The 13,598-nt window shown below is 43.7% G+C and overlaps 1 long non-coding RNA gene across 1 annotated transcript; it reads left to right on the top strand.

Moving 5' to 3' along the window:
- The first annotated feature begins 1,542 nt into the window (after positions 1-1,542).
- Positions 1,543-12,112, top strand: LOC126530371 (uncharacterized). Its single transcript, XR_007599391.3, has 2 exons — positions 1,543-2,038; positions 11,861-12,112. It is a non-coding gene; the product is annotated as an uncharacterized lncRNA (long non-coding RNA).
- The last annotated feature ends 1,486 nt before the right edge of the window (positions 12,113-13,598 follow it).

The following is a 13,598-nucleotide window of genomic DNA, read 5'->3' on the forward strand; positions in this document are numbered from 1 at the left end:
GCAAGACATAGCAACGCTGTGCAAGCCAGCTATTAGGTCGTGAGGAATCGCGTTGCTCACTTGAACGCGGTGGTTTCATTCGAGTTTTTTTTTGTTATCATTATTTCCTTGCGTGTTTCTTCAAAGTGTGGCGTGCGCTTCACTTCAAATTTTGCGTGACCGAGCGCACTACATTCGTTGCCGAAAAGTGCGAGTGCAGATTTTTTGTCATCGTCCAAGTTCACGCTGGGGAATCCAATGCGCTTGTCTCGTCTTGACGCTAAATGCGAAATTCCCTGCGAATAAACGTCGCGCTATGCTCGTTTACTCTCCCTAACACAGGCTCCGAGTGTCCGACGGGCAGAAAAATTAGCAAGTGGAATATTCTCTAGATGATAATGTGGCGGAATGTTGTCTGATAACTCTTGTATATAAATACATGGTGTGGCACGGAATTCCAAACGATTCTGTGAGAAGGATTCGCATAGGTTGCTATGCATTACGACTGTGTGCTGGCCATAGTACTTGTCATCATTGAAACATGTTTTGTTTGGTCATGTATATTGGTTGCATTATTCAAGACGAATAAAAGTGAAGTTGGTTTTTAAGGGTCTTTCGCAATGTCACTTATTTCCATTATATTCGCTCACCTTCCTGAGGAAGCTACTGGAGCGATTGCCGTCAATAACAGCCTAATTACGTTCGCATTAAGATATACGCCACTCCTAATAGTTATAAGGCACGCTGGCGTTTCAGCTGAGGTGAGTCGCAAGCTCGCCTTAGCGTCAAAAGGAAAATAACTGCTGTTTTAGCCTCCGTAATGCCGGACGCTAAAGAAATTCAAACATTCGCCCCAAGCGGCGTAGGATCTCGACATCAGTACCATTTCTGGCTCTGACTCCACTTTTTTATTTTTCATGTTTTGCTTGCTGTTAGATTTCCGCACAATACGTTGATGGCGACGATTACAAAGAGCCAGATTTTCTTGACATATGGGCTTCTATGGAAGCTTCGCCACCAGTTTACATATACCATGCTATCCTTCTATCAAATAGTTGTGAGTAGCGCTTGTCTTTGTCCACCTTTCTTGTCTCTGTGGTTTTTATCGCGCTTAGAACTTCATTTACATATAGCAGCTTAGGGTTACTTATTATTATGAATTTCATATCGTACACAAAAAAGTAATGGAAAGCAAACAAAAATAAGGAAAGCGTATGAAGCGAAAGGCCAAAGTATTGCGAACGCAAAGGCAAGGCTATTCAAAAGTGATCCGCGTACTTTTCTCAGTTTGCTTTCTCGACAGCTGCTAGGGCCTCCGGACACGGAACGCCCTTCAACCACGACTCAACATAGGCACAGATTTCCAGAGATGCGTTCCGACATCTGTCTAGGCCCATAAACGGTAAGCGCATCTGCGTTTAGAATAGGAAATAGACTCTCTAAACTATTCTTTCGCTAAGCACGCGCTGGTCCAACACACAAAGAAGTTGCACGGTAAAACGGGAGATGCATACGGCCAAAAAAGTTATCTACTGTCGTTGTATAGAGTTTATGGGGTGACGGTTCCACGAAAAGTCTGTCTGCCAAGTTCACGCTAACGCTTTTTTAAAAGAAGGTGATGCTCTCAGGCTTCACGCAGTCATGCAGACCGTACCGCAATCCCTGACTACGTTTTGGAACTTCGGGGAAATTGTGTTCATTTCGCGTCAATCCAGGGCTTCCCATAGTCCTGTGAAGCCGAGAGAGCTAAACTGCCGAGGGGCATATTGCACTGCGCAAATTGAGCACTGCACAAGATAAGAAGAAAGAGTGAGAGCGTCGGCAGGCTTCGCACCCACGATGGTACTTATATTGAAGCAGATTTCAGCGGCGATAGTGGTCTGCTATTTCAGCCAAGTGCTTGCAGAAGCAGGACGGGTGAAAAGGCTGCCAAATTGTCCGATGTCTTGCGATAATGTTGTTTGCGAGCCCGTCGACGCGTCCAGATGCACCGGAAATAAGATGTTGCGGCACAACGCCGGACCATGCCAGTGCTGCGACCGGTGCATCATACAACTACGTAAGTATTATCAGGGCTCGCATTCACAAAAATCTCTAGTACTGTAATCATTCACAAGAGAAAATTAAAGCACATCCTGATGCTCGACATATTAGCGAAGGCGGCTGTCTCATGTCAAAGAGCATAGAATTTGCTGGAAAAATTACTTAATCGAACACCGGTCTAGTCGCTATGGAAGTTTCAAGAATCATCAGCATCATCATAATCATCATTTATTTTCCCTGAAGGACCCCTGTCGGGGGATTACATAAAGGGGGGGGGGGTTACAGAAGATAAGAATAGAAACAAAGGTATGGTTCCAATTCCTTAAAAGCTGAGCCTGTGGATTCATGTGAGAACAAAAAAGGAAAAAAAAAAGAAAAGCCAAGAGGCACACTGAATAGAATGCAAAAGCAAATCAGCAGAACAGTCACAATGTGAGACGGCAATCACAAAAGAATGAAGGCACAGTACGGTCATTATAATATTAGGATTAAAGGTGATCAGTAAGCAGCTGCTTGAAGATAATGGGGTTACGCTCACTGACTACTATATCTGGCAATTCGTTCCACTCTGCAATGGCGCTAGGCAAAAACGATTGATTAAAGGAAAGTGTTGAACCACGCAAGCGCTGGATACTGCAAGAGTTAAAAAGGCGACGAGATGTACGGGTTGGTGGGATTAGAAGCCTTCCATGCAGTTGAGGGAAGTTATAATAAAGTCGCTGGAAAGGGCAATGTTTTGCAATTTTCCGACGCAACACCAATGGTTCGAGTCCTAGAGATGATTTATTTGCACTGACACTTTCTTCACGGCTGTACCTGAAACTGATGAATCTAGCGGCACGATTTTGTATTGATTCTAATATATTATTTAAGTAAGCTTGGTGCGGGCTCCAAATAGCTAAGGCGTATTCAAGTTTACTTCAAATGAAAGTTTCATAAGCTTTTAGAGCGTCAACTGGCGATCACCTTTGTTCACTTGCTAGGCTATTAACATTATCTTCGTCTTACCTATACTAATTTTCAGCCCCACTCTAACACTTTCTCGGTTAAGTTCCTCAATCATTTGTTGTAATTTGTCACCAGCGAGACTGAAGCGGACAATGTCATTTGCAAACCAAAAATTGCTGAGATATTTGCCGTTGATAGTCACTCCTAAACACACCCAGTCTGACAGCTTGAATACTTCTTCTTCACATGGTAAATTAAATTTAAAAATGCATACGCATAAAATATAAATTACCCAGCAGTTAACGGAACATCAAACCGATTGGCGCTTCTCAAATATTTCTCAATTATACAAAATCAGTAAAGATAAGGCTCTGTCCACATAAGAATAACAGATATTTAGTTACAATGACGCACTAATTTCAAATTTTAGAAAGATCCTTACACGCACTACAAAACAAGTAGGAAGCGATCCTCTTCTAGATAACATTGAAGTGATTGCAGAAAATATACTGGCTCTTTAATGATCACAATTTTGGATAGCAATCAGTTCCGCTCTGATTGGTACAATTAACGGAGAGTTCTGATATTTATTTCTGCGAACGAGTATCAGGCTAAATTTGTTGCAGTGAACGAGAGGCGAAGAAGTATAATGGGCTGGTAGAATATGTGCAAGTGCGAGCGGAGTGGCATTTAGAATAGTTGCTGAAAAATGACAACCGTGAAAGCATGTGGCACATGGCAAGCGGGTTGAAATCAAGGGACTTTTTAAAGCAGTTCTGCTTTGATACCGTGAATATGATAGAATAAAAAGGGTTGCTTTATTTTGCACTGCTTCAAGCAAGCTTTTAAGATGAGCCTTATGGATACATCAAATAATCGAAGCAAATTCTATGGAAGACCAGATTTACGAAGTATATCCGTAGAGTTTGGTGTCATTATTGGCAAGATGTAACCGAAGTTTAAGAAGCCCTAGTTTCTTAGATGCCCTAGCAGTGATGTGCTCTGAATGAATTATCCAGTTTAGATTAGAAGTAAGAATGACACCTAAGTATTTGCGCGATGAGGCTGTTTCGATAGTGACGTCATTAATTCTTTACATTGAAGGAGTATTCAAGTATTAGAAGCGATGGCATATTTAGCAAGTTCTTACTTTGATGCTTTCATATCTCTTCACCTTCCTTCACATCATTCTGAAAGCATAAATAGATCCATCTGTAGAGAGGTTACATACGAGGGGGGGGGGGGGAGGGTTAGTTATTGTTCTATATACTACACCGTCATCAGCAAAAAAACACATTGATGCAGTTATGTTTGCAGCGATGCCATTTATTTACATTAGAAACTCTAATGGAATGAGTACGCATGTGTGCAAAGTCTTAAAGCATTCTACACTGAGAAAAGTACGATTGCTTCAAATGCTGCGCCAATAAAAGCCGATAGTTTTCAGGAACTATAGACCCAAGAACGTCTTTACGAAGGCTAGAAAAGGACCAACATCAGACCACCATCATGAGCCTAACCATCATTTTTATGATAAGCTGTAAATACAATGGAAAATAGGAGAGATCAAATTCAAGGGTTTTACGTGCCAAAATGACGGCGCCATTGTCAGGTACGACTTTGGATTATTTTTACAACCGTGTGTTTTTTGACGTGTTCCTAATTCTAAGCACAGTAGTGTTTTTGCATTTCGCACCCATGGACATGCTGCCGCCAAAGCCAGGATCCAACCCGCGACCTGCGAGCTCAGCGGTGGTAGTCAATGACCTACCACAGCGAGTGGTAGGTCAATGACACTTTATCCTAGTTTGCTCCAGTAATTTTAGTTGGTGGCTCTTTGGCACCGAGCCCTTATGAATGGGAGGCTTCGTGAATTCAGCCCTATTTTATTTTATTTATCCGCACAAGAAATACAAGCGCAAGTTTCTCTGCGCAAACTTGTACTTTTCTTGTTCATTACATTCTCAAGGTCATAATTATTGCAATGGGCAGTAAGAAGAAAAAGAACAAGAACCTAAAAGTATCGAAAGTGCAGTTTTGGATCGTGTTTAGCAAGGATTCATAATGTCGACCAGGGTCACGTGAATACTTTCTTCGATTTGGACGGAGATTCCGGGGATGTGGTTTTCATTGCGAAGTCCTCGAAAACGTTGACAGACTGTGTTGCTACACTCTCAAATAATATTCTTGTGACGATTACCCATACGCGATGATGCATGACTGGTGGCGTATAAGATGCTTGCGCGCGTGCAAGGATCGTTGCAGTATACCATAGAACAAATGTCTAAGGGCCACATATGCCAGGAAATAAGTGTTGTATTTTTTTTTTTGTCGTAGCCTAGACACGTAAACAGAGATGAAATGCTACGGCGTTTGTCCATGAATATTCGCCCAAGGCAATCCACTGAAGCAATTAAAGGCCTCACTGCAGTGCTAGACGAAATTTCAATTTTGCGGTGATGATGTTCTCTCTGGACATTTGCTCAAGACTGCACATTTTGAGAAATACGCGAAGGGAAGGTATTTGGGCCGGCGATAACGTTCGAGTAAATTGCAGGGACGTGTTCAATGATGACACTCTACTCGTACAGCTACAGTAATTTCAAAGTAGGTGCAATATACTTGGAATATGTAATAAATCCTGAATTAGTTTATCGGAGAGCGGCTGCAACATTGATGCTGCGAATAATGCTTCCGAAGCTTGAATTTTCGACTAAGAAGATTGAGAGTAAATATTTTATTTTATTTTTCACCCATGTTTCCCACATGTTATTACAAATTAGTATTACTGGCGTGGTATAAAAAAGTGCGTATTCTGCCTCCTATGACCGTTGAAAAGACTTTTCCGCTTACCACTGCTAGGTTATGCACAAATTTTGCAGCGTGATCACCCTTACTAGTCGGATTCGCTAAGTATAATACATCGTACTGTTACTTATCCTGTTCCCATTCAAATATGCTACAAATTTGCCTGGGTCTTCCTCTTTTGGATGCGCCCTCGACGAATTATAGTAAACCAATCTGGAAGTCCATGCCATTCCGTACTGCGAATGTCTAAAGATACATGGACGCCGTTTCTTGAACGTCATCTGTTGCGAGGATCGCAGACGAAGACAAATTCAACCACTTGTATTCGGCGAAGCCTACAAGTAACTGAACAACTCCGGCCATAATATAGAGCTTGATGCAAAATTTGAACAAGAACAATGCAGGGAAATTCATTACAAACAACGCGCAAAATGGACGGGGTCAGAAGCAACAACAAGAAAGCAGTACTCTGACGACTGAAGAAAAGTTATTTCGGCACAGGCGGCAATGGTAACTGGAAATAATGGAATCACATCACCCGAAAGTGAAATAAAACACACAGGGCGCGTTTAGAGATCGGTAGACATCTAATATGCCATCAGCATAACATCGTATCTTTATTGCTCTATGCTGGCGTTTCTTCAAGAGACTGGACCTTCCTCATCAGAGCAGCCAAAATTCTCTTCATCACGGCAGATCTCGTTTCTACCGCAGAGCGACGATATGGCAGCCAACGAAGATAAACTAATACAACTAAGTTTTAAATCTGGAACAAAGTACACTAGTGCAACAGTAATGGCATTTCTGCACTTTAGGTGCGTGCTATCTCAGGCCCCTTCCTCCAATTGCGGTCTCCGCCCGTTGTGACCCCGTGTGTGCGACAGCACAACCAACTGGATATGTTACAATAATAAATGATGTCTTTAATCATCGCGGCTTTTCTGTAGGTTAAAATGAAGTCTCTATGTGCCACGAAGTCATCAAAAAAATGAAAACTTCGTGACGAAATAAAACATCCGATTTGTCGTTGGACGTACCCTACTTGCCAGGTTCAACCCTGCCGCTGTCAATAAATATTCTCCACCACAACATAGACAATGCGTCGCGTATATACAGCAATACTGCTATATACAAATGTAAATCAGCAGAAGGTTGCACAATGGTTCAAAGTGCGTGCCTGGACTGATCTTGTGCTCTCGTTGAGCTTGAAGCCAGTGCTGTGTGTAGTTCCATTCCGTTATTATTGTAATTGAATAAAGGTATTGTGCCGGAATGACGACTCCCGGTGCTACAAATAGCCTAATAGCATTCTGAGAGCTAACCTACCAAAATTCGCAACCTGGGAAGGTTGTTCAGTCCCTTTGCCTCCTCATATTTCTTAAATATATATTAAAAAAACATTCACTGAAGATTCCTGCACTTCTGCGTGGTTTTAAAATTTTCTTGAGTTTTCGAGGTCTCTCTTGAAATAAAGTTAAATTTTATGTGCCAATATAAAACTAAAAGTAGAAACCATGCAGATTCAACTCAGTGCCGCAATCCAAATGACGGGAAGCTTGTTTCAGTTAGCGAAGTAGCAGCAGCAACTGGAAGGCTTAATGTTGTAGGTGGCAAAATTTTCCTACACGTAGTCATGCATTACCTTACTCTGCAACAGATAGACCTGCCAAGATAGACCAACATATTTAGTTACAGAAGTCTCCAATACAGAGGTCCCGTTTATTTCGGGAGTAAATTTCACTTCCTATCGCAGACGACAATGCAACAAGGATTGTTGCTCATGTTCGGAGCCGATTCATGGCTATGTCAAAAACAAAAAACCTTTGCCTATATTGACAGTCGCTTAGATTACCTGTTTGAGCACTCTGATGATATTTTACGCCCACCGCTATATTTTCTGATAAAAATGCGCTACAGAAATTGTCGACAGCTTCGAAGTTCTATATTGAAGTTTTCAAGGCAGTGGTATTAGGGGCTTTAATGCTTTGTTAACAATCTTTCAGCTGCTTGTCTCCCGATTTTCACTGGGCGTATCCTTTGGCAGGTTCATTACTGTTATTATCTGTATGACAACGAAAATTTTTACACATTTCTGATGGCATCACGGGCAAGTTCAAGATTGCCAATTGATGCATGAATATCTTAACCGGATATCTGTGGTTTCGTATTTCCTAGGTCTGCTTTTTTTTAATGTGAGGGTAAATGCCTCCGGGCATACAGGGGTAGGGGATGGGGGTGAATAAGGATGATTAAATGAATGAAAAGAGATTTGCTAATCTAATGAAGTCCAAGAGGGATCGATAATCTGGTCCCTGCGTCCTAGCAGTGTAATCCCTCGGATTATGCATCGAAATTCCCGCTGCTGCGAGGTGCCGGAACCTCGTCGGCTTCAGTGCAGGGCAAACCCACAGCAGGTGGTGGATGTCGGCTTAGGTCTGCTTCGACCACAACAATACACTACGAGGTTGTTGAACCTGAGAACCCACTAGCCCTACCGGATGGCACCAGCGCATTTACAATTGACTTAGCACGGTTCTGTCGGGCCATCTGCTCGGTTGTGACCGGCACATTTTCTCGCCTATCTGCACCTCTCTAGGAGCTTGCAGCTTCAAAACCAACAACTAATCTCAATATTAGCGACGAAACAGCGATTATGCCTTGTCCTCAGCGTGGGACGAGACTCAGCAATTGCTTATTTACTATTTGTTTGATGCTGTTGCATCGGACAGTAATTAACGCGAACAAATTAGGTTGCTATGCACTGTCATGTCATTATCGAGCCACGGTAAACCATGGGAACCGTTCCGCTAAACTTAAAGAACACCGGTGAACTCCGCTGTGGCATAGCAGTGCCGGTCCGTTTGAGTAAGGCTTAATTCACACAACCATCAAATGGCCGATCCCGCCACGGCACTGGCGTCCGTCAGGAAACAGCTTTGATTTGCCGGCATCTCATAAAAAATTGGCAGTGCCTCTACTCTTTAAAGATAATTGGCGACTTTAATGCTATAAGCAATCGATGTCATGGCTTAGTGCCTATTATTTCTGAGACGTTCTAAATAAAAATAAATTATGGGAGAAACCATCTAATGATGACGTTAGATGGTAATGCGATTAGCACTCGAGCAGTGTAGCAACGTATCTTTATGATACGGGCACGAATATAATGAACCTGTAGTGGTCATAGGGGGATTTGCATTGCCTCGGCTATATGCGACATACCATCTTTCTATTATCGGCCCACTTTGCTATGACATTTGCATGCCGAAATCGGCCATAAGCCTGACATCATTCTCACCCCAGTATGATGACGCAGTGACAACGAAGGAATTAGGCCGATGGTACAAAGATGGCAGTATGACGACAGTGGCATGACGAAATTGCGATGAAGATTCCAGATACTGGCGATAATAAAAGGACAAAAATCTGACGGAGACGATATGAGGGCATAAGATGACCAAGGCCACGTGATGGAGAGGCGCTTCTACAATGGCACAATGAAAGTCCTATGGCAGAATGGTGAAAATACAGGGACCAGAACGGCATCACGACAACGAACTTTTGACAGCGAATGTTAGACACGAGCATGACGGCATAACGATGACTGTTTGAAGGGGACTCAGCTACGCTGAAGAAATGACGAAGGAGCAATCATTACGACAGAACATATGAAGACGATATGATGACGACGGCAAGATGACAATCAAATTACAATTCCGAATAGATGGGGATGATGTAAACATGACAGCTTTACGACGATGGTGTGATGACAATTGCCCGATGACAAATGTATAACGACAACGGCGTGACAACAGCTGCGTAACAACGGCTGCATGACGGCGATGGCGCGACGATGATGGAAGACCAGAAGCGGATGACGAAGCTTGAATGGCGAGGATGCAACGAGGATGACGACAAGAGGATGGCATTATCAGAGCGAACTCATGATTAGAACAATCTCATGACGCAATGACGACGGTGGCTTATATGAACGACATAATCCAAACTGCGCAACGACAGCTTAATTACGATAAAATGGTAACGTCAATGGCACGACAAAGGTGGTATAATGACGAAAATGAAATTGCCTCAAGGAGATGGCGTTTCTGAAACGACGACGGTAGCAAGCCGACAGCGTGACGCAGACGACATGGTGACAACGGTGTAACGATGACTGTGTTACGACAATGGCGCGACGACCACGGCATGAGAAGAGTGAAATGATGAAGTTAAAGTGACGACGGAACGACCACGATGGCACTCCAACGACTCATTACAATGAATACATGACGACGCCTGCATGACGACGACGCAGTGAAGATGGTGGTTATGCAATGGTGTGAGAATAATCAGACAACTACGAGAGTATGGCGACGGTGGCTTGACGACGACTGTATAACGACGCCTATATGGTGAGGATGGGGTTTCGGAGCCGGTGTGACAAGAATGAGATGAAGGAGCAGGACAGACGAGGATGGAGCAACTACGACAGCTACACGACGACGATATGAGAACGAATGCATGACGAGGATAGCATGAAGAGAGTCGGAAGACGAAGCGACGATGCGACGACCACACGACGGCATCAGTACCTTAGTACATACCTAGTGGTCCAAGCTATCAGACAACTGGGCCATTGGGTTGGCCTTAGAGAAGTTACGAGGACGGAATGACGAATGTCAAATAAGGAAGCTGAAATGAAGACTATGAATGACCATGGCATCAGGCCCCCAAGCACATAAATAGCGGCCAAAGCTCGTAGGCAACTTGGCCCAGTAAGGCGTAAGATAGACAGAGACGCTCAGAAACACAGAAGCAGGCAGAGAATGCGAATCGCTTGATTACTTTTACAAACAGCGGCATATACCTACTGAGAAGTACCCATTGGCCCCATCTGACATCGAATAGGCTTATTGAAGTGGACCCAGCTGTCAATACCCTGTAACCAAAGTTAGATTCAAAGGCGTTTATTGAGGAATTCCACTTGCTTAGTGACCCAAATACTTCCAAAGTTGTGCTTTGATCCCATTTCGCTCAGCTCAGGAGTCAGATACTCTACCAGTTTGACCGCGGACTACCGAGTTACCGAAGTCTGCGGCAAAAAAAGTCGAGCTCGGACAGACATGGAGACTTAGATACATACGTGGATACATCCCGACATTCCACAAACTGTGCGAAGTTCCCAAAAATGTATATAGTAATAGAAGTGCATGTCTGCGATGTAAAGAGTGTCAGGTGGTTCTACTAGCGCGCCAGTTTTCAGCGGAAACTGCCATTGAAACCCTGTCTCTTTACTGACGCCGATGCTGAGATGACGGCTCGTTTGACGGCTTTGTGAATCAGACGTAATTGTAATAGTGAGACAGCAATATGGCAGAGACATTTAAGACTGCTTACGCCTGGGAATGCGAAAGCATTGTAGTTGCCTTAGTGAAATGTTTTTATTCTGCGCCTTCCATTTCCGCGCGAGTTCTCGGCTGTGTTCTAACTGCACCTCGGTAAGGCCAAATCAAAATGCACGAAAGTCTCAACGCGCTCGCTTGCCCGCGGTGAGTTCGTTACTCGAAATATCATTAGACGGCGTTCAATTCAACGGTGACGCTTTTATTTATACAGTTACTTTATGCGCTTATGGCGTTGTGCCAACTCCTGCCCCAATGACTGCGCCATCGCATGCCTCAGTGAAACACGCACTAGACACACACACGAGAACCGCGGAGCCGCCATTGCATCGGGGAAACGTGCTCGTCTCACACGACGGGGCCCAGGTTCCATTGTCATCCAGTCAAAAATTTACTGAATTTGCTTTTAAAAGCCAATAATGTACTTTGTTTACAGGAACCTTACTAAGAAATTTGGCGTCAATCCTAGCATTCTGTTGACGTGTTTTTAGTCCTTGCGCCGTGGGCCATTTTGGTTACCATCTTCCGATCATGCCCACTACGCCAACGCCTTTCGGTGTAATAGGGCATGTAATTATTTCGTATCGTTAACGTTACTAGTAAAGCTGGATCTCTCTATTACTGCTCGCTCCTATCTAGCACGGTATTGGTGACGGAGTTGTTTCTGTGCGTTTACGTAGGGAACGGTGAGTTATGTAAGGATGCCTTCCTGTGGGGTGACGAGGCGCCGCTGGCCGAGTGCGTACAGGGCCACCGTTGCGACCCGACCACTGGCAAGTGCACCCCGGAGCCACAGATAAACTGGTTTCCCTTCGACAACTGACGTGCACCGAGGAACGGAAATCAAGTGCAGAAATCAACGAGTAAATTCTTTCCCAACTTTGTCGTTCGTTATTTCCATTCATTCTAATTAAAACAAGTTCCAAATATAACTCTTGCAGTTCTTTGTCTGTTTAGTGCTACCCGACACTAAACATTTCGCCTAACCAGACGCATTTATTTATTAATTATATTTATTTATTTAGAAATATCTTATCGGCCCAAATGGCATTGAGTAAGGAGGGTGATTGTTTTTCAAGAAACATGTCTTAGAAAGTTATGAAGCAGCAACACACATTTTGCAGCCTTTTGTGTGTTGCTGTGGGCCAAGTAATCAGATTGTGAAGGCATTGTTTCCCTTGTTCGCAGCAAACAGTGGCATCATTCTTTAATGCAGCACATTTAAAAAATAGCGTGTAAGGTGCATTCGTGTTTGAAGCGACATCATGCACTATCGGTTTTGGTTGCCACGGTCATGCATTACTTGCATATCATTTCACAAGGCTAGTTAGCACACGTCACAGCCGCTTGTGAAGACATATGAGCACCGCCACCAAATGCCGTAGCGAATATTTATATGGAAAGATAGGCTACATTTGTATTCCGGTTGCACTAAAGGATGACATGTAAACAAAACAAAACAAAAACACTGAAGTTCATCACGTGTGAGGCAGCTCACTAAGACCGTGCGAAATGACAGCCAAGAGCTGGCGCAGGGTGCATGTAATGAGTGCAGCCGCCTCCCGCAAGCTCCACATCTCCTCTGCCAGCTGCTGATGATGCTGAGAAACAAACTGACTGGTTGAAGTTACAGAATATGCAATGTAAACATTTGTCTCACAATTTCTGCAAGTGTTATAATTGCAGCAAGGTTTCATTTAAGGGGGAGGGGGGTGAGAACGTATGCATGTAACGTTGAGAAACGAAAGACCAAACCGGATGAGATGTGTCAAGTTACAAATATGCTAAAAGTTAGCTAAAGCTACCAAGCGACCTCTGCCGCTGAGTGCAGGAGCGTGTTTCACTGAGCCAGTTTAACTGAGCAATAATACTTTTATGCGTTGCATATTGCAATCACTCAGTTCAGCCCTTGGGCGCGGCGGGGCAGCCACCATTGACCTTTAGCGCAACCACGTGACGTGACGTCACGACAGCCGGAGGAAAAGCTGGGCCCCAACTCGCGCGCAATATGCAACGCATTCTTGGCTTAACCAAGCTAAGCCTGGCCATTTTTTTTCCCTTTATTACCCATCCACTGTTTTTATGTTACAGGGCAATGTGAAAAACAACAAGCACACATTCGGGCCGCCAGGGTCGGTCGCATGCTGAACTATGTAAGATCTCTTGCATTTATTACATAGATACGCAAACTTTAAGCTCGGCCGCGCTACATGACATCTTTGCAACTGCCTAGTAGGAGTTTAGTTGAATTGCTATACAAAAGACCATCACGCTTTGGTGGTACATGTAACCATGCAAATGTTTTTTTTAATTGCTAAGTGACGGCATCAGAAAAGCAGTGTAAAAAACACCTCAAATGGGATATAGAAACGTGCACGAGCCAACGAGCACTTGAGCCCAATGAATACAGATTACTCT

Source organism: Dermacentor andersoni, chromosome 5 (genome assembly GCF_023375885.2).
Source record: "Dermacentor andersoni chromosome 5, qqDerAnde1_hic_scaffold, whole genome shotgun sequence".
NCBI classification, from domain to species: domain Eukaryota; kingdom Metazoa; phylum Arthropoda; class Arachnida; order Ixodida; family Ixodidae; genus Dermacentor; species Dermacentor andersoni.